General features: G+C 35.9%; 1 pseudogene; it reads left to right on the forward strand.

Annotated features, from left to right (window-relative positions):
* The first annotated feature begins 269 nt into the window (after positions 1-269).
* The window catches only part of LOC130829874 (ribosomal protein S6 kinase beta-1-like), a 58,608-nt pseudogene continuing 33,756 nt past the window's right edge, over positions 270-25,121 (forward strand).

Consider the following 25,121-nt stretch of genomic DNA (forward strand, 5'->3'; position numbering starts at 1 on the left):
AACGGAACTCAGAAAGTCAAGCAATAACCAAGGACATGTAGTTGGGACTCACCTTACTTGGTGAATATATCTGGGTTATTTTAACCTCAACCCAGGACTTTCAACGAGTTTGAGAGCTTCCCTCCAACCAAGATTCTCCATCATTGTTAGAATAATTCAGACGGAAAAGAAGAATGTCATAACACACAAACACCTACCCTACCTACACACACACACACACACAAACACACCCTGTTTGTAGCATGAGTTTAAGATGGTGTCACGTTAAAATGGGTAAAGCAGATGGCCACAGAGTAAAGCAGATTGTTATGTTGGTGGTCACATTAAACCAAGTAGAAATTGGAACACTGCTAACTTCACCTTCTACAACCATCACAGATGCGCGTAGAAAATTGGCCCAGAACTCAGTTAAGAGGTTGAAAGTTGCAACATAAAAAAAAGAAGCAAGAAAAATTCCATTCCTTATAAACTTTTATATTCTGATCACCCTGATCTTGGAATGGCATAATTTTCACTAATTAATAGAGACATTAAGATAGTACAATGTGCTATACTTGGGGCAGGGAACAATAGCCTCAGGGATATTTCATGATGAAGGCTGTGAATGAAGACTGTGGACAGTGGAGAAAAAAGATGTTTTCTAGTATTAGATTCTACTCTAATGCATTCCCAACAAATGATTTAACACTGAAATCTGATTTAAGGAACACATGATCTGCAGGAGACATTTAGAAAAATGCAAATCTCAGGAGAATTTTGCAGCCTTTCATACCTAGAGAATGTTCTTTCTAGGGCACCATGGTATGTGTAAAAAAATATGTATTTGGTCTTTCTCCTTGGTTCCTGACACAGAGCTCCTAAAACCCTTGAAATTCCCTAAGTCATAGGAGAATCCAATGTTATTGACAAAAAGCCCTTTCCAAACACTTGAGTTTATGCCATAGGGATTAACTCAGGGTGGGACCAATAGATAGCTTCAGGATTTAGGCTCGTCACCAGGAAGACCAATCACATGATTGGAGGGTTGGAACTTTCAGCCCCAGCGACCTCTGGAGAGGGTAGGGGAACTAGATTGGATTACAAAAACTTCTGAGCAATGGAACTTGGAGAGCTTCTGGGGTGGTGAGTACGTCAATGTGCTGGGAGGGTGTAGCGCTAGGTGAAATCTCTGTACCCCCCACACCCCATACTTGGTCCTGTGGAACTTTTCCATTTGGCTGTTCCTGAGTTGTATCTTTCATATTAAACCAATAATCATAAATAGAGCACTTTCCTGAGTTCTGTAAGTTGTTCTAGAGCAGGGGTCCCCGAACCCTGGGATCGAATGCCTGATGATTTGAGTTGGAGCTGATGTAATAATAACAAAGTGCACAATAAATGTAATGCACTTGAATCATCACAGAACCATCTCTCCCCACCCCCAACCTCCTGCTGCCCATCCTTGGAAAAATTGTCTTCCATGAAAATGGTCCCCAGTGCCAAAAATGTTGGGGACCGCTGCTCTAGAGAATTGTCAAACGTGAGGAAGACGTCCTGGAAATCCTCAAATCTATAGTTGGCCAGATAGTAGTACGAGTCACGTGGGAAACCCATTTACAGCTGGTTTCTGAAGTGGGGGCAGTCTTGTACGACTGAGCCCTTAGCCTGTGGGATCTGTGCTCCATACATGTATCATAACTATGTGGAACATGTAGAACATATATAGGATAGAGAGAGAGATGGATAGATAGAGAGATAGATGATAGATAGATTAGATAGATAGATAGATAGATAGATAGATAGATAGATGATAGATAGATAGATAGATAGATAGATAGATAGATAGATAGATTGATGGTAGATAGATGATAGATAGATAATGATAATCATACTGCCATAAAGTTACCTAAAATGGTTTCAGAAATATACCCCTATTAGTATTGTATTTGAGTTCTTGTTGCGCCACATCCTCATTGATGCTTGATACTCTGTATTTTTCAGTGTAGCCATTTAGTTGAATAGTAGTATCAACTTGTGGCTTTAATGTGTACTTCCCTGATGGCTAATAAGTTTGAACCATACTTCTAATGTTCGTTGGCATTTTGAATCTTCTCTTGGGCAAAGTGTTTTAAGTCTTTTGCCCATTAAAATAATTTGGTTATCTGGTGTTCTTTGATTTGCAGAAATTATTTATTAATTTTGGCTATGAGATCTTTACTAGCTATATGAATTATGAATATCACTTTCTACCTTGTAGTTTAATTTTCACTCATTGGTACCTTTTGATAAACCAGAGTTCTTAATTTTAATGTAGCTTGATTGTCTTTTTTGCAAGTTTTACATCCTTTTTAAAAAATTATTGTCTGCTCCAAGATCAAAAAGTTGTTTTTTGATATCTGCTTCTCAAACCTTAATGATTTTTTCTTTTACACTTAGATCTGTAATCCATCTGGATTTCATTTTTGTATACAGTGTGAGGTACCAATGAAGATACTTCCTTTTCATAAGTAGATGTCCAGTTGACATGTATTGAGATCACAATCACTGAAGTATCACCATTTTTGTAAATTAGGTGACATCATATGTTTTGATGTACTCCCAGAATCTATATCCTGTCCATATTGGTTTTTATTTTATTCTTTTATCTGAACATAATGTGTTAAGTATAGCTTTAGAGCTTATTGTAGAACTATATTTGGTACTATAATATCCCTAGGTTTGTTCTTCTACTAGGTTACTTTGCCATTTTTGGCACTTTGCATATGTGAATTTATAATCTGCTTATTGAATTCTGAGATAAAGCCTATGAATATTTTCATTGGTATTGCCAATATATAAATAAATTTGACATATTTACAATTTTTAGTCTTCATAAACAAACGTTATTTATTTTGTTCATCAGTATTTTTTTAATATTTTATAGTTTTTAGTATGAAGTCCTTACACACTTTTGTTTGATTTATTCTTAGATATGTGATTTTTTTCTTGCTTTGTAAGTGATATCATTTCTTAAATTTCCAATTGTGTTGTTCTATTTATGTAGAAATACAATTTTTTATATTGATCTTGGATCCAATGATGATAGCATATTTATTAATTTAGTAAAATAATTCATACAGTATTTTAGACAAGTTTTAGTTATGCTATTGTCAAGAAAATAATAGTTTATTTCTCTACTCTCTATTTTTATCATCTTATGACTCTTTTTCTTGTCTGACTGCAATGTTCAGACTCTCTATTAAGATACAAAAGTAGGAAAAGTGAGTGTCCTTTTCCTCTTCCCCCTACAAGTTTTCAACTTTTTAAAAAAGATCACTGAATATATATACCCTCTGTTTTCTGTAGATATTTCTTGTTGTTTTAAAGTTTTCACTTTTTCTCCCAGTTTCCTAAAAGATTTTTCATAAAAGTGTGTTGAATTTTAGTCAAATACTTCTTTTTGGCTTCTGTTGATATGATTTTCTTTTCTTTCTTGACTGTTCTTAAGAGAATTTAAAATTCATGGTTTTGTTAGCCTAGTAAAAGTAGACAGGAAAAGTCGCCTTAAATTTTTTTCTGTTTTTCAGAGATTTTCTGCAAGATTAGAGCTATTTCTTTTCTAAATAGTTGGAAAATTTTACTATTAAAGCCATCTGGTTCTACAGTTTCCTGTGGGAACTTTTTTAAAATAACAAATTTAATTTCTTTAACAGATGCTTCACTACTAAGATTTTATGTCACCTCTTAACTTCAGTAAATTGTAATTTGTGGAGGCATTTGTTCATTTTAACTAAATTATAAATTCCTTTGCTCAATGTTGGTCATAATGTTCTTTTGTTATTTATATTATAGATCTATATTTATGCCATCTTTTCCATTTTTATTTCTGTTATTCTATTTTTTCTCTTTTTTGCCTTGATCAATCTTGCTAAGGATTAACAAATTGATTAATATTTTCAATCTTTTCAAAGTTCTAACTTTTGACTGTTATTTTTTCTATTCTACAGCATTTTTCAAATTTCCTTCATTTCTGTTTTCATTTTTATTATTCCTTTCTTTTTTCCATACTCCTCCTTCTTGCGATAGAAAGTTAAATTGTTGATTTCCACCCATTCTTCTTTCTCATATATGCATGTAAGGCTATAACTTTTTCTTTATATATTACCTTAACCATGTCCCAGAAGTTTTGATCTGTTACATTTTATTATAATTATAGTTATATTATTATAGTTCAATAATTTTCTGATTTCTATGCTGATTCGTTCCTTGATCCATGAGTTGTTTAGGATGTATTACTTAATTTTCAGGTAGTACACCTTTTTCTAGTTTTGTTTTATTGCTGATTTCCATCTTAATCCCATAATTTGAGAACATACTTTGAATTATTTCAAATATTTTAAAAATTCAACTTATTTCAGTATCTTAAATTTTGTTGAAGCTTTGTCATAGTTCACCACATGGTTGATTTTGATGAACCTTACATATGCACTTGAAAAAAAAATAAATTCTGTTGTTGTTGTGTGAGGGTTCTACATGTCAGTTAGTTCATGGGTTCATTGTAATGTTCAGAAACTTTTTTGTCTTTCCCTATTTTTGAATGATTTTCTATCAATTGTGAAGAGATACTCCAGATAATTAAAGTCAAAACAATTCCAGGTGGATTTCATTTAAATTAATTTTTAATATTGCTTCACATTATTCTAAATTGTAACCACCTTTGGGAAGATTCAGTTGAGTAATCTATGTCTTGGTCATTGAAGTAATCCTTAAATGGATGGCATTAATCTACTTATGGCATAAGTTTATACTAAACACACATCTTGGGCAGCTTTCCAGACTAGCCCGTTAACACTTTTTTTTTTTTAAATAATAAAGTGTTTCCAGTAAATGCAATGAAGTGAAAACACATTTCTTTCATAGATAAATATTATTTTTTAATCTAACACTATAGCATTTTGTAAATGTATATGGTTAAGTGGTAAGGGAATATGATATTTTGATAAGATCTATCTTTGAGTTCAATATTTTGAAAAATAAACAAAAACCCTTTAAATATTCTTTCTTGCCAGTTATCCTATGAATGACAGGATGATTTTCTTACTGTGAATTATTTTTCTTACCAAATATTTTCCGATTATATTTGGGGTTAGCAACTCATCAGAAAAAGAGAACAATTTTTTTTTTTTTAATTATAATTCCTGGACTTCCCTGGTGGCGCAATGGTGAAGAATCCACCTGCCAATGCAGGGGACACGGGTTTGATCCCTGGTCAGGGAAGATCCCACATGCTGCAGAGCGACTAAGCCTGTGTGCCACAGCTACTGAGCCCACTTGCCACAATTATTGAAGCCACACACCTAGAGCCCATTCTCTGCAACAAGAAAAGCTACCACAATGAGATGCCCGAGCACTGCAACGAAGAGTAGCCCCTGCTCACCGCAACTAGAGAGAGCCTGTGTGCAGCAACGAAGACCCAATGAAGCCAATAAATAAATAAATTTATTCTTTTAATGTAATTCCTAAATTAGACAGGGGAATCCAGTAGCTTAAGGGCAAAATTTTGCCCTTAGACCTGTTTTGTTTGATCCCTGAAATTTTTTAAAAAGTCAATATTTTTAAATTGAGAGATATTATAAATGGTAATGTTAATTCTTTTGAAATATCATAAATTTGACAAAACCAATGCTATAATTTTCTCAGCACCCTACAGCCTCCAGTTTTGGAACAAGCATCTTCATCTTAGTAGCTTAACCCATTTAAAGTTTCCTGCCTGGCAAATGTATAGAGATATCTGTGAGTCCTGCCATAAATAAAATTCTGTGAACTGAAGCATCCTAATAATCATCATTCAGTCCACATCTTGTCAAATGGAGTGTGTTTGGGGTGTTGATTGGGTGGAGAATATTGTACATCAATTTATAATAGAGCTTGTGGGGGGCAACTGGCAGATAATATGTAAAGGAATACTCATCAGATTTGTAAAATCATATGCTTGGAGATTATTCTAACAAATTTGTTACTGAAATTTTAATTATGCTAAAGTTATATCTGAGAGTTTTTAATTAAAAAAAATTAAATACAGATGAATAACAGAATCCTAGTAGTGGTGACATGGCATCAGAAATAGTAGTAGCGATGGAAAACAAACCTAGACAGAGAGACTGGGACCTAATTATTGCCTTTAAGGAGTCTTCGTCTCTTTGAATCAGAGAAACAAGAGAGAATTCCCGTATAACATCATTTAATGTTAACAGAACTTAATGGTAGTTTCTGGAATAATGACAATCATAAAAAAAGTGTCATTTTCTGGAATCAGAATATTAGTTTGGAGGAAAGCTGAAGGAAAACTGACTTGACCACAAGTTTCTAAACTACATGAAATCAGAGGTTATGACATCATTCTGCCTGGAAATATTATTAATCTAACTGTTTAAGATAGGGATATATTTTCAGAGAGGAAAGGGTTAAGCTTCCCAGCAGCTATGGCAGATTAAATAGTTATTGACATTAATTTTTAAGGTGAGAAATAATTCACTGTGGAAGCTATTTGCTTCTTTAGATTTGGAAGCACATCCAGGACAACTGAATTTGAATTACACTCAAACTGAAAGGAAATTAGTTGCCTGATTTCTCTGAATCCATGTACATTCTGGGACATGCTTTGACTAAAAAAAAAAACAAGTAGCGATATTTTAAATACTAGCAGCTCTCTCTTCCACTAAGAGACCAAGTCATGGTTTAAATATAAGACAGAAGGAAACAATTGAAAAGAATGTAAAGTTTAGATAACTAGACAGAAAGCTGAAACACAGAAGAGGGTTTCTTTTTTTGGACCATATGGGTAAATGACTTTCCTAACCCAATGCAATTAAATTTATCTTCCAGAAAAGAAAAGGCTAAACAATGCCTAGTACCACAACTTTTGAACAACACTACAGTAATCTTTGGATAACAGCATTGATGTAGCTTAAAAACTCACTGGAATACAGAGTTTCTTCCACCTTAATTTCATATAATTCACCAGCACATATTCATAGGAAAAGTTTATGTAATCTACCAGGACTGTATTTGCTCACCCAAAGATTCTCTGGATGAACTATTAAAGGTTTCCACAGATGTCTGCATCTCATTCTTCACTTACCTTGAACTTCCAAATTATTCCCTGTGAAGAAATATTATGAAAACGTACACAGAAGGCCTTAAAACTTAAATACATAATTGGAATTTCCCCCTCCCTATCCAGAAAAAGAAATAGTTCTGATTGAAGCCTGGAATGGTTAGTTATCCAAGATCCACTTTATAGCTTTATTTAGAGCCCATTAAATTCAATACTGACAGAAGTTTAAAATTAATACCAAATAAAGGCAAATGACATACTTTTAAGCATTTAAGAGAACTCATCAACTAGTTTCTACTGTCATACTCAAGTACATTCTCATTCTAGGCCAATTATTCTTTAGGTTTCCTGTTTTTAAAATTGTTATTTTTAAATAAATACTAAAGGCATTTGCAAAATGAGTAAGTATTCCTCTAACCTAACTCTAAGGAAAATAATTTATTGGGATACACCTTCATTTTCATATGAGAACTTTTCATTAATTTTTGTAGGCCTTCGACATGTGAACATTTTGGGAAAAGGATGTGGAGCCTGGGGGAATATGTCTACAATAGTGCAAGTGTGTGTAATGATAACATTTTCCCGGAGTTTCCTGTAGCTTCTTCCCTTCTGGCCTTTAATCAACACTCTGTTTGTATCACACTAACATTATTATCCTCTGACATGAAAATTTGATGGCTGCTCTGTTTATCAACATTTCAAGATATTTTGGTACTTAACACTTTATCACATACAGCTTTGAAAATTGACACCTGCCCACAGTTAACTTTTAAGACATTGTAGTAGGAATAAATGTGTTCTTTCAACCAATGTTTATTGAGATCGTATAATGTGTCATGAACAATGATAAAAAGAACTGGAAGAGCTAGAACAGTGACCAAACAACAAATACAAAATTAAATATACAATTGGTATAATACAAGTGAGAAGAAATAGAATTTATTCACCCCACCTTTAAAAGTTGAGAAGAAATTAACATGGGAAAGAGGTGGAGGGACTGTTCCTGGCAGTGAAGGTACAGAGGCATTAGGAGAATGGAACAAGGGAATAACAAGTCAATTGCTATGGCTGGAGCAAGGGTGTGAGGGGTGGATTGTTGAGAAATGGGTTAACTAGGTCATCTGAGACCAGACCTCAAGATGCCAGGAGAAAAGGTTTATACAGCAGCTATTGAACAGCTTAAATGAGAGTAGCCAGGTAAGATTGTATTTTAGAAAGATTATTCCAGCAGCTGTCTTAAGCATGGATGAATCGAGGAGGGTGATGCAATAGGCAGGGAGAAAGAAGGCAGTGATAAAGGATATAAGGAGGAAGTAAGAAGTGTGTTACAGGGCTGACAAGTAAAATAGAAAATATTTGGATGTGGAGAAGAAAGACATAATATAAAAGATGTCTTGTGCAATAAGCTTACTGGGTTTAATGGTGAATCTCTCTGAAGCAGAACACAAAGGAGGAGGACTACATTTTGTAGGGAAGATAAGGATATTGGTTTTATTTTTTTTCTCTCTGTTATTATGATGTAATTCAAGCCACTTCTTGTTTTATGAGCTATGGTTACACAACATGTAACAGTCTGCTCCTTCTAGGAGAGAAATTCAAGAAAATTTCTTTGAGGTCAGCAACTCCTCTTGCTTTTCAATTCCTAAACCAAAGGCTGAGTAAAGCTCAGAGCTGCAGTCGTGAGGGAACAGAGTAAACCAAGTTCAGAGTTCAGAGTGACTGAGGAAATCGTCTAGGTCCTACAGAGTTCAGATTCCTGGACATAAATCCACAGCCTTTCAGACTTCCATCCTGAGGTGCTGACTCCTGCCCTTGCATGTGAGAAAAAGGCCTGGGCCTGGGAAAACTTCCCTTCTGGAAACAGCCCCCAAAGCCTTGCGCTCATTCAGGAATTCATTGAAGGGTAGACATTTTATATATGCAAACCTCTTGCCAGGTAGTCTAAACCTGCCAGTTACTACCTCAATGTGAATGAATCTATTAGAAATATGAGCTTTCTTTCTTCCTAACAACTGTTTGAGACCCATGAGCTCAGGGGAGAGATGACCGGAGCAAAGCAGTAACTGAGGGGAGGCTCCAGGGGGTGAGGGGGAGAGGTGGAGGACAGCACCCACCCCAGGGCAGGGCGGGGTGGGGGAGGGACAGGAAGTGATGGGGAAACAGGAGAGGAGCACAGAACGCTGGGGGGCAGGAGTGGGGGAGGGGAGGGGAGGGGCAGGGCATAGAAAGGCTTTCCTGTAACTGCAACCCTGCTCTGAGGGCCCCATTGGCCACATATCGTATGTGTGACAATATGGGAGTTTGTCATTTTTATATTGGTATAGTCCCACAATTCATTTGTTTTTAAAAAGTGATTTTGGACTGATGTGAAAACAAAGCTGAATTATCAGGAGCTAAAATCACATTGAACATGTTAGTGCCCAGTGGCAGGACATTGGTTTTAGATAAATTGAGATTTCAGTATGATTCCCTAAATTGATAGTTAATCAGTTGTGATATTCAAAATATTTAATAACTGACACAGCAGATGCTATGGTTATTCAGGGTAGATCTTGGCCAATTCCCTGGTAAAGGGTTCTAGACACTCCCTGACACACTGGATACTGGAGAAGGGAAGAGGGGCTTAACCGTGGATAGTTAGAAAGTGCATCATACCAGTGTTGGAGCAAGGATTCCCAAGTCCAAACAGATGATGCTTCAGGGTATGGGACAGCAGCTGTAACCAGCTCATATAGTGTATTTCACATATCTGCAGCCACACCAGTGTACCAGGATGAATATCAGTCCTGGATATGTGGACTTGCAGATTAGGAAACCAATCTGCATTAGAGGCAGATGTTTGGGAGCCTTTTCCCTTTGCACTAGTGACCAGAGTTCTTTATATGCATAGAATTTCTATTCTTTTATTGTATTACTCAAAAATGCTTTTACTCAATTACTTATATGCTTATTTCCCAAAGAACAGGGGATATTCCTTTCTCCATGCCCTGCTAAATTAATTACATAGTTCTTTTATATAAACGTGTCAAAGAAAGAATAATAACAAAAAAAAACCCAAAGACAGACTTATTCATAGGGAGTTTTAAGCAAGTTTCTTTTAACTTTCTATTTGGGTTAATCATTAGAATAGATATCATCTATCTTGGCTTAATAATTTCCTTTTTTTGCTTCCATTTTTAAGAATAAGAGCTGGGACATCTCTACTCTAAGCATGTCTCAAAGTGTCAAGTACTGTGAAGAGTCTTAGATTTTACCCTCCTTGCAAGCTAACAAGCAAGCCTGCCGCTGTTTTATGGATGCTAGCAGAAGGCATGACACTCTTGGGTCAAATAATTTTATTAACCACAGCAATTCCAGTAGCCAGAATATCAGCATTCTTCTTGAGTAAGTTCCTCAAGCTGCAGTTCCCACAGGGCATGGCAAAGATGGCCAAGTGAAGCCTGCACATGTGTGAATTTTTTGATAGGAGAGAAACTCTGAGCTTAGGAAACCTAATCTTTTATCATAGGTATTAAGCATGATTCCCCTTTGTCCTAGACATAGACACTATTTTACTGTATTGTGCAATGAACAAATCTGCCCTTTGTGTTGAAGGGAGATGTTATTTCTATCTGCCAAGGCTCTTTGCTGTTTAAACATCATTGAAAGTAATCTTAACCAAGATAAGAAGGAAAATAAAAGATCTGTAGAGGATTGTCTCCCAAAAATACCTGCCCCTCATTTATTACATCTTGACTTCTGGGAAATTTCCTCATAAGAACACCTCTCCATTGACTATTTTGGTTAACTTGACAGCCAGTGGCTGGCTCCTTCCGCATTCAACTTAGGCTGTTAGCAACATGATTCAAAGCAGCAGGACAAGGCCTACCTGCAGATTTCAAACATGCCCTGGCATTCTGGTCTTGACAGGCTGAACAAATCCCATAAACCATCTGGGTCTACCTTAGAAAGCCATGTGCTAGTCTTAGGTTTCTATTTTTTACTTTTTTAAGAACTTTCATTGAGATATAATTGACATAATAAATTGCATATATTTAAAGTGTACAATTTGATTTTTTTTCTTATTAGTAATGTATATATGGCAATCCCAATCTCCCAATTCATCCCCCCCAACCCCCTTAAATTTAGAAATTTAGGTTTCTAAATTTGCCATTCCATGTGGCCCAAGACATAGATCCTGTATCCCAGGATTTACTTACCAATTACACCAACTCCATCTTTGCATGCAAAAAAAGAGTTCTAGGGCATATCTAAATTTAAAACAAACCAGTGAGTTGAGGATGACCTGAAATTCTTCCAGGGCCAGAGAAGTATTTTCTTAAACACTTGAAGGTCGCTTATAACCATATCCAATGAGCAAGTCACCATATTTTTGAAAAGGAGGCAGGATAATACTTGGTTTCCACTCAAGAACTATAGTCAGAAGTCCTCAGTTTAGTCAGAATTATTGGGTTAGTCCTTGTTTCTGGAGTGCCTGCTGTGGACATTAAGTTCTATTTATACTGTTTGTCTAAACTATCAGCCAGGTAGCAATCTTCTCCATGTGAAATGACTGAGTGACACATGTAGTAGTGAACATGAAGAATATAGCACAACTATGTTGACAGGTGTTTTGCTTGGCAGATGCAAGATCAGGAGCCACTACTCTGCTGTTTTCCACAGACTTACTTATAAGGTAAAGAAGAATAGGGATCAAATTGTGGACAGAAATGTCTTGCGGGCATAGCCAACCCAACAGTAAGTTAAATTGAAAGTTCTTGCAGCAGTTTGGGAGAGCTTCACCAGGGTGTTCTTTCATGAGAAATGCTCCAAGGGCAGTTCAGAAAGACAAAGATCACCAATGTCTGTCCCTCCCTAATACCTCTCAGAACCTGATATTCCTTTTACCTGGCACATCGGATACCTGCGTTGTTGCTTTATCTCTACTACCACAAAATTGGTGTATCACATTTCAAAAGATACAGCTTTACCTTTTTTTGGAATTATCATCTTCTTGCACTGAGACCTTTTGTCTAGAAAGGTCAGGTACATAAAAGACAAGGACATTTTTATTGAACTTAGAAGGATCTGCTGTGTTCCCCACTTTGGTCTGCATGGCCCATGGTAATATATTCAACCAAGTGGTCATTATGTTTACCATCTAGGACTGTGCTGGCTTAACATGAGAATCTAGGTTTTTTAACTGGAAATAAGTGTGAATTCCCTTGGTTCCCTTAAGAGCTGCTAAGAGTATTTACCAGGCTGCTCCTTAAAGTATATACCAATCAGGTGGACCTAAGGCTGTCTTTAGAGGAAAGAATGAAGCACCACACCCAAGAATGGCGAGGACGGGAGCCTGAACTGGGTGTATATGATCCCCAAACTGTTCATCCTGATTGTTACCCAGGAAACAGTTGAGAGTGGATTATCCCTTTCTGGTTACAGTCACGTTCCATGACAAAACTTCCTTACCAAGATGGGTGAACAAAAAAAAGAGCTAAGATGGTAGTCAGAAAAGGTTTTACATTAATTTCAGAAGAGACATTTCTAACATGCAAACATACCAGATGTCTGTAAATGGTAAAGAACATGGAAGATCTATTGAATATCTAGAAAATCATTTATTGTTAAGTGGTTTCTGTGACAAAAGCTTCCCTTATCAGATTTCGAATGGTCCAGAAATTGAAAACGTGACACATATTATTTGCAAGGGCTGAGGTGGTACGGCAGAGTCAGCAGATTGGACTAGAGTGGCAACTCTGTAACCTAAAAAGATATCAACAGCGATAATGCATGACATTTCTAGCTCCTGGGGTCTCCTACCCTATGCGATTGGGTCTTCGAAGTGTAAAGGCAAATGGAAGCTGGCCGCTGTTACATAAAGAACTCCCATGAACATGACCTCTCTCATTCCAGTGCATTCATAATTTCAACTTCCATCATGTTCTTTCCTATTTAGCATGCGCATTAGCTGACTAGGGCCACCATAACACAATACCACAGACTGGGTGGCTTAACAACAGACGTTTATTTTCTCACAGTTCTAAAGGCTAGAAGTTCAAGATCAAAGTGCCTCCAGGTTTGATTTCTTCTGAGGACTCTCTCCTTGGTTTGCAGGTGGCTGCCCTCTTGCTGTCTCTTCACGTGTTGGTTCTCTGTGCATATGCCCCTTTGGTGTCTCTTGTGTGTCCAAATTTCCTCTTCTTAGATGAACACCAGTCAGATTGGATTAGGACCCACCTATGTGACTTCATTTCACCTCAGTTACCTCTTTGAAGCCCCTATCTCCACATACATTCATGTGCTGAGGTACTTAAGGATAGGGCTTTAACATATAAATTTTGGAAGGATGCAGTTCAGCCCATAATAGCATGTTTCCTTAAATATTAGTGTTCTAAAATGTCCATCTCATCAGGGTTACTACCTCTCACACATTAGTGTCAGAAAAATTTCCCTAACTTTCATAGAATGGACTCAGAGTAAAGGAGACTTTTAGAAACCAAGATTCAACAAAGGAAGAAAAGGCATGTTTTGCCTAATTTTTCATCCCTCAGAGGACATGCAGGGGACAATTTTGGGCACAGAAGATAGGTTTGCAATCCAGTAAAGGGACCTTCTCAGAGTAAGCAATCTGATCCGTGAGGAAACACAAGCAAGTTACAGATTTGGGTGCTCCACTGTCTGGATTGGTTTCTAGCTGCTTTCAAGAGTTGTCTGAAAATACGGGCATCTTGGAAATTGAATCTCTCTCAGTTCCACAGGAAAGTGAGAGATGACCCTGACGTAGTGCCTCATAAACCTCTCATCATCTCTTGTTCAGAGGGGATCACAAAACAATCTTCTAAGTCTTGGACAACAGTGTTTCAAGCCTTTGCCTCCATGGCCTATGGAGATACATATAAAGTTGTCAGGGCACCATGGTGGTGCTAGTCCCCTCCAGATGCTCTTGGTTCATTTTCCATGCAGCCCATGATAAAGATTCAGGGTCATTTTCAGAAAATCCTTTTTGTAACAGTTAGATATAGTACTCTGTGATAATCAACATCTGTCCAATTCTTATGCAAGAGGAATGATTTCTGGGTATCAGTTTGATTGCAAGATGGAACTTGTATATTCCATAGACATAATTTGATCCCAGAGTAGTAAAATAACTCACTTTAAGAAAAAAAATAAGTTTAAGTTTGAAGACAAAGATGCATTAATGCAGATTGCCTGTTACTTCTGTCTTTGATCTTACTGACCTTGATATTATATTACTGACAGGAATTTGGTCATTCTGTGAGAGGTTACTAGGGTCCTTTGTGAAAAACAAGTTTTAGCAGATGTTTCAAATTTCAAAACACCACAGTGCTTTTTAAGTCATTTTTGCACTTAAATTATTCAATGTGGGCAGATAGTTGGAGCCAGCTCATTAATGGCGGTATCTATGGGTTGTTTTTCCTCTTTCATGTAAATTATGGCCATAGTAATGATAGTTTAGGTCACTTTAGATGTCAGGAGGCCAGAAAGTTTGAAAGAAACCCAGGATATTTTAGAAATGGAAAAGCTCTGTTCTCCATTTCACTCTAATAGGAAAAAATATGAGATTGGCACCATCATGCTGAGATTAAAATAGACTCATTCAACAAAATGTCTTTTTAGTTGTGACATGTGTATTATCTGATTTTTCAAAATGTGAGAAGCTTAATCTTATTTCCTGCCATAACAGCATGTGATTTTTAAAATATATATATTCACACAGATAAATTAATGTCATTAGCCAAATGATCATATAATTTTAGTTCATCACCTTTGCAAGTTGAGAAAGAAAATACATTGCATCATAATACCTTTCTCTGAAACACTGAAGAAATAGACAGTTTTAATAAGCAATAGTGCTCAAGAGACATGAAAATAGAGTACTAAGAATCAGCTTGGGAATACACAATGAGGATTAGTCACATTGCTTATTCAGTATCATACCCCATAGCATCTAACTAAATACTATATTTGGCATTAACAGCTCACAGTAGAAAAAGAAGAGAATCATTTAACAGTGGGACGTGATCTGTCTTGATTACCTAATACAGTAGTTTCTAATGCTGGGCGCAAGATTGCTGGGGGTCTACAATTTGGTCCAGTGAGGTGCTCAAGGAAGATATTTGACATTTCATTCACATTTGTTCTATCTCTTCCAGTTTATTTTCATTCTGAACCTTTTAAATATGTTTGTTTATTAGCATTATATTAATATGTTATATAGTCACATGCATATAATTTAAAGAAATATAAATATGTTAAATGTGTATAATTATTTTTGCTTATGAAGATGAGAAAACAAATAAGTTTAAGAACTAAAGGAATAATATATTCCTCTTCTTTTAGGCACATCATAAAGTTATTTTTCATTTTGTGCTTAGAGTAAAAAAGGCATAAAATATCACATGGCTTATATGACTGACAGTTGAATATTCAAAAGTATTGATATTGATAATGACCAACAAGCTCAAAAGCCAATTGTTTAAAGACAAGTCAATGACTTTGCAAAAATCATCTTTCAAAATAATACATGTTCATTTTTTATTGCTACTGTAACAAAGTATCACAAATTTAGTGGCTTAAAACAACACATCTTCATTCTAGAAGTTACAAGTCTAAAATGAGTCAGCAGGACTGTATTCTCTGAGGCTCCAGGGAGAATCCATTTCCTTGCCCTTTGCAGCTTCCAGAGGACACCTACCATCTTTGGCTCATGGCACTCTTCCTCCGATTTCAAAGTTGCAAGTGTAGCATCTGCAAATCTCATTTTCTGCCCCTCTGCTTCAGTAGTTACATTGCCTTCTGTCTGACTCACACACTTCCCATGTCCCTTATATATGAACCCTTGTGATTTTAGTGGGTCCACTTATATAATCCGGGATAATTTTCCCATCTCAGAATCTTCAACCTGATCACATCTGCAGAGTCTCTTTTGCTATTTAAGGTAACAGTCACAGATTCTGGGGATTAGGACGTGGACATTCCAGTAAGCTATTATTCAACTTACCACACATATAAAACATTTTTAGCTTCCTAAGCTCTTTCTAGTCAAAAATAGTTCTCTTAGTACTGATACCCACTCAAAAATATGCCTTTGCTCTCTTCACACTATTAATTCCTTGAAGAAGAACGAGGAAGAACAAGAAGAGAAGGAGAACAAGAAATTGTGTGCAAAGTCAGGTAGAGCTTAGGTTTACCCCAGATGTGGATTACAACTCCAATACTTACAAGATTCTACCTAACCAGATTTATTAGACTAAGATTCACATCAGGTAAGAGAAGTCTAGATATGACATTTTTATCATAATTCTTGATAAAATAACTCAATCAGTCTTGAGTTATTGATCTTGATCATCTCTTTGCTTTTGTCTAGGATCTATCTTCAAGTAATTTTTCAAAGTGTCTGTAATTTCTGTATTCTTATATATGAAAATATTTTTGTTGCCTTCATGTATGAAAGACAGTTTCACTAGTTATAAAATTATCAAAGGAACAGGTCATTTCCTTCTTAATTCTGAATACATTACTTCATTATATTCTGAAAAATTATATGGCCAGTATGATTCTTCTCCTGTGTGGAAACCTTTCTTATTTTCTTTAATCTGAATAAACTCAATCAGCCACGAACTTTCAGAACTACTTTACATGAGCGTATTTAATCCATGCAGAAATCTAGAAGTACGTAAAATCATTAGCCATGTTTTAGATAAAAAAGCTGTTATAGCAGAATAACTTGAATAACTTTCTTACATAATGTCACTCAACATTTAAGTGCCTTATTAGTCAAGATGGCTACATTGTGTTGCAGTTAACAACTCCAGGAATCCACAAAAATTTTTTTAATAAAAGTCTGGTGCAAAGTCAGGCAACTTTTCAAGGCAGCTATGCTCCTTGTGTTAGCTCAGAGTGCAACTGCTTGATCTGATGGCCCAACCTGTGCATCTATACCCAAAACTGTTGGGGAAGAAAGCACAGAACAGTCTTCACTGGCAATTAAATGATTCAAAGTGACATACACTGGCCAGACCTATGAGCCAGAACCAGTCACAAGGCCCTGTCACTGCAAACACGGTGTTAGGAGGTAATCCTGTCACATGTCCTGGAGGGGATGATAATTAGTTATAAGTAGTTACAAGTAGTCTTCACAAGTGTCTTCCTCAATGGCAGAACAGCATTTCAAGCCTGGACCATCTAGCTCCAGAGTACTCTGAAACCATAAGTTAAACTGCTTGGCAGCATGTATAATTTTTCTTTATTTTTATAATCTAACCTGTATCAGGATTTATTCAATGAATTGAATTTTTTGTGTGTGCCTACATGGCAATATTCTTAAAGCTGTGAATACTCCAGTAAACAAAGTTTCTGGCTTCATGGAGCTTAAATTCTAGGCACTGGTCTTTTCTCACTGTGAAGATTCCTTTCAGTTGGTCTTCAGATTGAAAATTCAGCCTTTAAAATTTTACTTCTTTCCTTCTTTTTTAAAATACATTTTTCTTCACTTTCCCACTATTACCAATTTGATATCCCCATCAGGAGTACAACATACCATTATTTTATATTTTACTATGAAAGTAAAAGTCTTGCTAATTAAGTTATGACATTTGTTGTAAGCCTCTTCCTGATATCAAAAACATTAACATGCAGGAAAAGCAGGATATTAGAATTTGTAAAATATAGTATTTCTTGAATTATTACTTTGCTGTAATCTTTGCTGTAATTTTTCTTACTTCTGACTAAAATAGCTATAATTCTTACTTTGGCTCTCCATTTTTTTGACTTAATATTTGTGAATGTCTATCTTTCCTTATGTCTTTTGACTTCTTTAAATTTGGTCAGAGTGCATCAGTGTGTCCTATAATTTAATGTTCTTGGCCAGTGCTCTTTTTACATTGATTTACTTACATCCTATCTCATCTTCTTTTTTGCCATCCTATCTTATTTTACCCATCTTCCATTTTTATCTGATCTTGTCTGATTTTTGTTTTACTCCTGTTTCAAATACATCTTTGGGTATCTGCCCAATTTTCAAATACCTTCTTTCTTAAAATTTTATGCCTCTATGGTAGACACGGATTAGATCATACTGCAAGAAGAACATACTGTTCACCTTCAGGGAAGAGAGTTTTCATTCAGCCTCCAGCTGTCAACGCCAGGGTGAACCTCAACTGTCTTGTTTCAGGTCATGATTTTTCTGGAAAAAGCCACCTCTGGTGACAGTGTAGCTGGAGTGCAATTGCCTGGCCAGATCAACCCAGAAGCAGACAGATTTCATGAGCAATATTTGCTCCAGCATTTGCTAAAGCTTTGGTGAAACTACATTTCTGTTCAGTTTATCCCTTTGTGCAATTCTGTTTCATCTCCTATTCTTTCAAACATACTGATCCCTAGTGAATATCTTGCTCTCGAAGCTGTATATCAGTGTGTGTGCTCCAGAGTAATCATCCTGCTGCACAAACAATATACAGTTAGACTTTGGCCCCAGGGTTACATTAACTTCCACACCCCTGTCACCTCTGTCATAATATTGTCTGCAGAGACCTAGACCGTTTGCAAGTCTTGCCAAATATCACATTGATCCATTATAGTGATAAGATCATCATTATTGGGCTGAGTGAGCTAATACACTGATGGACTTGGTAGGACAAATGTGACTATTCAGTGGCCTACCATGTCAGTAAATCTTTTAGAAGTATAATGATCAAGGGCATCCCCTCCAATGTAAAAGAGAAATAATTACATCATGTAATTTCTACCATTAAGAAGGAAATATAATGTTTGTTAGATCTTTTGGGTACTAGAGACAACACATTCCACACCTGTAAATATTTTTATGGTCCATATACTTTTGATGTGAAAGGTTGCCAAATTTAAGTGGGGCTCAGAGAAAGAAAAGGGTCTGCTGGTTGTCTAGACTACAGAGGAAGCAGCACTGCCATGTGGCCCATATGACCCAACCCATCCTCTAATTTAGGAGGTATCCATGGAAATGTGGAATTTGTCTTAAGACCTGGTGAGGAATTCATAATGCAGGCCCCAGGAATTCTGGAAAATAGATAATGTTATCAGAAGTAGACATTATAAATCTTGTGGAAAATCAAATCCTAGAAGTGTACTAGACTCAAGCAGAGAAAGAATACCATGGAATACCATGCTACCATGAGACCAGAGCAGCCCACTATTAACCAGGTCTTATCAGACCCCTCAAGTCATAAAATCAGGTGGACCCATCCCCATCCATTTTTAACAAGGAAATAGTACATTTGGGATTGAGCTTCAGCATGACTATAAGGCAGAAGCAAGATGCACAAACATAGAGACTACAACTCCATGGTTCCCAACATTGTGGTGCCATTGTTCTTTCTTCAACTTAGGCCAAGAAATAGGTCATTCTTATTGAACCACTTTAAGAAAACAGAAAACAAACAAACAAAAAAATGCCCATTTGGTTTATAGATGGCCTGGCTTACCTGGTGATAAAAGTAAAAACTGGAGAGCAACTGTATTATGTTTTTCATGGGTGATCTGGAATGATAGAACTTAGTAAAAATGCTCCCAATAGGCAGAGTTTCAGGAGCATTATCTACTTTACGTGGAACAAAGGGAGCCCAGGAATATCAAATATATGGTCTTACCGGCAGTTGCAAATGGCCTGGCCAGTTGGTCCTGGCCTGGAAAGAAAATTAGTGGAAGAAGCAAGGAATTCACAGGGAGAGGCAAGAGAATGGGCATATTGGAGTGGCACAAAGGGAGGATCTTTCCATTATATGTTAGCAACCACCAAAGGACATTCCACCACAGATGTTGAATTAAACAACCAAGAGGACAAAATTACTAGGTAGGATGACATCTTCCAGCCTCTGCCATTGACCACCCCAGCGCCAGTACAATAGGCACAGTAAAGGAGTGTTCACTCTGGCAATTGTAGAGAATATGCATGGGCCCTTCACTTATCAAGGCTGATCCAGCTACTGTTATTGTCAAATGTCCAGCCTGCTAGAAATAGAGAACAATGCCCAGGCCCCAATATGGCACTATTTCCTCTAGGAGGCAATCCAGTCACTCACTGGCAAGATATCTGCATTAGTTTCTTTCCATATTGGAATGGCCAGCAGTTTGATCTCATAGAAACAGATACATATTCTGGATATGTTTGTCTTTCTTGCCCTCAGACCCTCAACAAGCACCACTATTTGTATGTTTGCGGATTTTTTAATCCAATGGCCTGGATCTCACCTAATATCACCGAAACCAAGGGATCCACTTTCCAGTATATTAAGTAGGCCAGTGACCATGGGATCCACTGGTCAGATCACATACAATGTCACTCAGGATCTGATGACCTGATGTACAATTGAAGCAATGGCTAATGCATACCTGAGTCGTCAGTCTGGACGTAACATTCTTTGAAAAAGGGATGCCATCCCCAAGGAGACAGTATACATATTGAATAAAAGAACTTTATATGGTTCCATGTCCCAATACAAAGAATACATGACTCTCTCATACAGTAACTTTATCTGCTTACTAAATTATGTTCTTTTTTTGTAAAGGCTACTTTTGTCTATTAAAAATAGATTCATAATTTTTGGGGGTTTTCTGCAGTAGATAATTTTCAGACACTTGCTTTCCTCTTGCATCTTTATAGTAATACTTCCTTTATTTCACTTTCTATAAAATTTCATGAGAACTTTTGCTTTTTTTTTTTCTTAAACTTCTTTATTAGAGATTGAGCAAGAAAAATTTATTTGGAATCATTATTTTCATTAATCAAGCTGTGGGAATATCCCTTACCTAGGCACACATTTTACATAAGTTCTGGTTATATCTCCTTTTCATATCTAGACTTGAAAGTTGGTTTATAGAATGCAGTGTTCTGTCCTATTCCCATAAGCCAACTGCATTCACAGAACGCAGGTTTCCTGTACTGAGCTCCAGCTAAGACCATTGCATGGTTTTCTGATAATCTAAAATAAAGGACAACAGGATGCTGAGAATGTGTTATTTCCAGGAATATTCTCATATCCACCCTGCTGAAAGTGCTTTATTTGGGATGAAAATGCTTCTAGGTTGCAATGCTGTATGCTTCTATATCACTTTCCGTCTTTCTGACTCCCTGCTACATTGATTTCTTAGAATTGCAATCCCCAAATGGCTATAAAACTGTGGGCAAGAATACAAAAACCTCTTCAAAATGTATCACTGTCCAGCATAATGGTAGCCATCCAGTTTTCCAGTTAGTAGAGACATGGGTCTCTGGATCAGACTTAGAAATAAATGAAGTTTCTGCATTTCTGTTGATGAGTAAGCTCAATTTCTTGAGTAAAGTATCAGTCAGTCCATAATTACCTTTCTCAATCAGGTTCAATTATCCCTGTAGTTAGTGGAAATACTTCCAAAACTTTGTATCAATTATCTCAGTGTTTCACTCTGTTGATTTTTTTATTTTATCTCATTTCATTCATTCACTTATTTATTTATTTATTTATTTATTTATTTATTTATTTATTTATTTATTTTCAGCTAGCTTCTGGTCTATTTTGAAGTCATAAATTACTTTGTATTTATTTAATCCATTCTTGATCATGCGCTATTAATTATTATAACAGCCTCTTTTCTTGTGCCATTTATTAAGCTACTGTGTCTCTGTTTCACACTTTGCTTTTTGTATTCAGGCTTCTTTTGCTAAGGCTGGTGCTCTGCAAACCATCTGACTCAGTCGACTAACTGGCACCTGTGACTTATGAAACAGTGTGGATGAGTTTTAATTATGATATGTTGATTGAGAAAGAAGCCAGACCAAAAACTACATGCATACTGTATCATTCCATTTATCTCAAATGCTAAAGACAGGCAAAATAAATTTAAAGTGACAGGAATCAGAATAGCCTTTGTCTCTGATGTGTGTGGACTGAAAGAGGCACACAAAATTTCCTTAGATGAGTCTATCTCTATTAATTACACTTGTCGAAACTTATCAAATTGTACACTTAATATTTGTACGTTTGTACAGTCAACTGTGTGTACGTTTTAACTCAATTTAAAATGTTATGCAGGGCTAAACAAAAAGCTAAATCACAGATGACAAATAAACCCAAAAACCAAGACCAAAAATACGGTAAACACCGGCATGAAAATTAACGTATGGTTTTAAAATTCAAAATAGTGGTTACATTTCAAACAGGCAGATAGTGACCTAAATGGAACATGACAAAAACTTCTGAAATGCTGAGAATATTTGTATTCTTGAGTCTGGTTCTGTGGATATGTTCAGTTTATAAAAATTAGTTGACCTGTACATATTATACGTATAACATATCAATGTATAAATACATCAATAAAATATTTTAAATGGCCTACGAGGATTTTCTAAAAGTCAGTGACTTAGCATTGAAATATTTCTTGAGATAATTATTGTAAATAAAACAAAACATAGTCATTCACAGATTTGATTATTTTCAGCAAAGAAATAAAATAAATGAAAAAAGAAAAAGCCAGCAGAGGAGAAAGGAAAGGGGTGATGATGAACCAGGTGAAACAAAGGCCACTTGTAAGAGGCAAAGTTTTGAGTCTTAAGAAGTAGTGAAGTTTGTCCCGTGCATCATGTGATATGAGCAATGAATTTCAGCTCTGCCCTCCTGGCTGACAGCTGTTCTCAGGATAAGAAAGTGAGAAATTAGAATGATTTCTACTTGAAGAAAACAGATGGTTACTTAAGTGTGTTAATTTCTGCCATTTACGATTAAAAGCAGAAAGAAACACACTTTGTACATAGTCTTTATTTTTAGACTTTTATTGAAACTGTTTGCCTATTAGCTGCATTGCTCATTGCCATTGTCAGAGTTCAGTAATTTTGCCAATTTTAAAATGAGAAATAAATAATATGGTCATTAAAATGTCACTTGTTTGATGTGCATGTATGTACTGTCTGTTCAATATATGTTATCTTTTGTTATATGTTTATTTTCCAATTTTACACAACTGTCTATATGCATTTTCATTCCATATATATGAATAGATGTACCACTCAACTATTATTGGCATAAATATTAATAATTGCAAATCTCCGATAAAACCACAGTCATCCAATTTTCTACATGAGAGAAATGCTTTCACACCAGAGTAGTAACTGCGCTACACTGGTATAAAGCTGTAAGCCCTTAAGTTATTGCAAAGGTGTTTTAATGACTTAGCAATATTTTTTGTGATCTTTACTGAAGAGAAACCAAAAATATTGTCTGTTATTCTATTATAAATCTGTCAGCCTAACTTTCTAGATGTCTAGTCTAATCCCTTTCTCAGGAGCATTCCTAAATTGTACACTGGTAGAAAAGACTTTACCTGGTATAGGTCCTTGTTGGACCAGGTTCCTTTCATCCCTAAAAAAAAATAAAAAATTAAAAAAAAAAACATGGGAACCTTTCTCTTCAAGTATTTCTAATAAAATGGGAAATATTTCAGAGAGGGGCTTGTTTATTTATTTAAGGACTTTTATTGAAATATAAATGTCATACAATAAACTGCATATATTTAAAGTGTACAATTTGTTATTTTTTCTTATTAGTAATGTATATATAGCAATCCCAATCTCCCAATTCATCCCACCCTAACCCCCTCTCTGCCCTGCCCTCTGCTTTCTGCCCTTGGTGTCCATATGTTTGTTCTCTACATCTGTGTCTCTATTTCTGCCTTGCAAACCGGTTGATCTGTACCATTTTTCAAGATTGAGAGGGGCCTATTTAAATGAACTACAGGAAAGCTCACACTGTACATTTCAATCTCTGGGTCCCTTACCCCTTATTGTTATCTGGGTACTAATGGCAATGCAAAGTCATTAAGAGAAGAGTTATACGTCTATCTTCTGGTTGAACCAGAGAGATGAGAGCTTCTTCTGGGAAGGTTGGTAAGACTGAGAGAGATTTAAAAATAATCTAATGTCAAAGTAATGCCCTTCATTTGCATCCACAGGTAGAGATGATTCCCCAATCTGTACAGAATGATGGCTCCAACTCTGTCGTTATTAAGCATGACCTGTTGAGAGTTCTGTTTAGACTGGCTTGTATTCCAGGAGATGTGTCCAGTCACACTGCAAAGAATCAAGGAAATGAAGCCAACATAGAGAGGAAAAGAATGCAGTAAACTACACTGATGTCACCTTATCTATAGAATTTGAAATGTAGCAGCCATGAGTACCTCAGTGTTAAAACAACAAATAAACAAACAGATGTTCTCATTTTAATTTGAGAAATTATAGACTATTTCTTGGTCTTAAAAATAAAAGATGTTTTCAGTCATGTTCTGTTGTATTATCACTGAATACTAAGGCATAGTTAGGATAGTGACTTATCAAATACATATACAGTATATAAACATATATAAAGTATAACAGATGCATACACTTAGCTTTACATATATATGTATTAGCTTTATATATATATTTAGCTTCATGTATGTATATGTATACACATACACACGTGGGTGTGTGTGTGTGTATATATATATATATACACACACAGAGAGAGAGAGAATGTGTATGTACTTAACTTGAACTGAAGACAGAAGCTTCCAAACATGTACATAATTACAAATATCTATGTGCCTAAATACTTATCTGGATGATATGGAATAGATATTTTTATTTTTTTAAGCATAGTGATGACTATAAATATAGATAACCTCTAGCAAGAACCAAAGCTAAAGGCAATATAAAGATCTCACTTCCAATGTAAAGACTTGAGACTCTATTAGCCAGGAAAATATGTCAACTCTTCATTTCATTTTGAATAGCAACATCAATCATTATATGAAAGTTTGCATGAAAACAGTCAGGTTAATTTCTTTCTGAAACAGAATGTTTTCTATATTAGAGCATTTAATTTGAAATTTAATATCTGAGTAAACCCTAGTCACTTTTATAAGCTCTATTACATTTGTATGCCATGGGAAACAATGGAAGAAATATAGAAAATGGGTTTTTCTCAAAATTACTTTTTAGAAGAAAAGGATATTAATAGATAATAGTTGAAAATAGCTAACATTTATTCATTATTTA

Source organism: Hippopotamus amphibius, chromosome 10 (genome assembly GCF_030028045.1).
Source record: "Hippopotamus amphibius kiboko isolate mHipAmp2 chromosome 10, mHipAmp2.hap2, whole genome shotgun sequence".
Taxonomy (NCBI): Eukaryota; Metazoa; Chordata; class Mammalia; order Artiodactyla; family Hippopotamidae; genus Hippopotamus; species Hippopotamus amphibius.